A 1,960-nucleotide genomic window follows, 5' to 3' on the forward strand; every position below is an offset into this window, starting at 1 on the left:
GGTTTGAATAAAACAATCTATCAAAAGTATTTGGTGCATAAACACTTCCTAATAGAATTTGCTCCCCATATAAAAGCCCAGTAATCAGAATAAATCGTCTGTCCGTATCCCTTACAATAGTATTTAGAGTGAATGGTAGATTTTTATGGATCAATATTGCAACGCCTACTTTTAGAGTTAAAAGAGGAATAGTAAATTTGTCCCACCCAATCATTGAGTTTTAAGTGTTCAGAATCTGTGAGGTGAGTCTCTTGCAGTAATGCAATCTGCACTCTATCTTTTTTGAGTGAGGAATGTATTTTGTGTCTCTTAAAAAAGTGATTAATTCCCTTGACATTGAGAGTTATAATTTTAATGTTTAAGTTGTCAGTCATTGGACAAAAATCGCCAACCCGAAGCAAACAAAAGACCAATCATAATAAACTTTTAAACTTTTAACATAATTTTTGACAATTTTTTTTGGATACGAATAAACGGATCTGACCAATCAGACCTCGGCATTTGGCGAAAGTACACTTGTAGCTCAGAACAAACATTGGTACTAATAATAACATAACATGTACAATGATGTGGAAAAAATAGTGTTTTATTGTATTATTATTATTATTATTATTATTATTATTTATTTATACTATAATTATACTATTTTAGCTCAGGCACACAGATAGATGCAGCTTCAGCTCCTGGATCAGCTTCTTCTCATGAGGATTGGATGGATGCAGAATATCTGTGCCGTACTTTTCTTGTTTAAAAACATCAGGGCCAGGTCATCGTGGCTAGATGTCAACTTCTTTTTAAAAATTTTTAAGGACATATTTCCTGTAACAATGCAATTAGTTCAGTGTATGTATATACACTGAACACGTATGTATATATGTTACCAAAAATTCATAATTTGCTGTTGCTTTTTCACAGCGCGCTCGGTCTCGGCCTTAGGTCCTCAAAGACTCTTGGCTCAGTTTGTTTCTGCATGATGTCAATCAGAGGCAGCCAATCAGAAGAAAGTTGATGTAAAGAAAGAGGAAGGGAGTTAATTTTACAGTCACACTCGGTCAGGCAGTGGTTGGTCTATAAAGGGTTAAGCAGAAATTCTCTTTCATTATTTACATTCAAAGTTGAGCCACAACCTCATAGATTTGAAACACCAATTCCTCCACAATTAATGATGTAATTCAGGGGTGGGGAACTCCAGGCCTCGAGGGCCCGTGTCCTGCAGGTTTCAGATGTGTCCTTGATCCAACACAGCTGATTCAAATGGCTAAATGACCTCCTCAGCATGCCTTTAAGTTCTCCAGAGGCCTGGTAATGAACTAATCATTTGATTGAGGTGTTTTGACCCAGGGTGTGATCTAAAACCTGCAGGACACCGGCCCTCGAGGCCTGGAGTTGCCCACCCCTGATGTAGTTGCTGCAGGACATCAGTTTCATGACACTTTTCATAAAGCAATAGAACCAGAATAGAACAAACTGAGTCGAGTCCTCGATTACAAATGTGTCGACAATCTCTCTGCGTTTAAGAATTGGCTGCAGTTGGTTTGAGTCGGACTGTAACTGTAGACAGGTTGGCTCCCACTTTGAGACCTGTGTGCAATCGCCTTGCAATCTGAAGCAGTCCAAGAGGTTGAGCATGCGGTTGAGGGCATGTCTTAGCATGACTATGAGCAATCAATCATTGAATTAAAAAAAGTAATGCAATCATTGGGCAAACTCCACATTTTCCTTGTTGCAAGGAGGCTTCTGTCCTATTTTCACTCTTGCTGAGCCATAAGGCAGCTTGTTTTAGACAGAGCCGAACCAACGCCAAGAACGAGATAAATAAGGATTCATCTTGTTTAGGGCTGCTACAAACGATTATTTTGATAGTCGACTAGTCACCGATTATTTTTGCGATTAGTCGACTAATCAGATCATGCATCCATTGGACGTAAAACGTACAGCTTATTGCACCAGCATGCATCTG

The 1,960-nt window shown here is 38.8% G+C and overlaps 1 protein-coding gene across 1 annotated transcript in view; it reads left to right on the forward strand.

The window, feature by feature from the left end:
• plcl1 (phospholipase C like 1) overlaps positions 1-1,960 on the forward strand; it is a 123,390-nt gene that overhangs the window by 119,045 nt on the left and 2,385 nt on the right. The gene's annotated exons all lie outside the window — the stretch shown is intronic.

The sequence above is a fragment of the Pundamilia nyererei genome, unplaced genomic scaffold (assembly GCF_000239375.1).
Source record: "Pundamilia nyererei isolate P.nyererei 1_Seehausen unplaced genomic scaffold, PunNye1.0 scaffold00176, whole genome shotgun sequence".
NCBI classification, from domain to species: Eukaryota; Metazoa; Chordata; class Actinopteri; order Cichliformes; family Cichlidae; genus Pundamilia; species Pundamilia nyererei.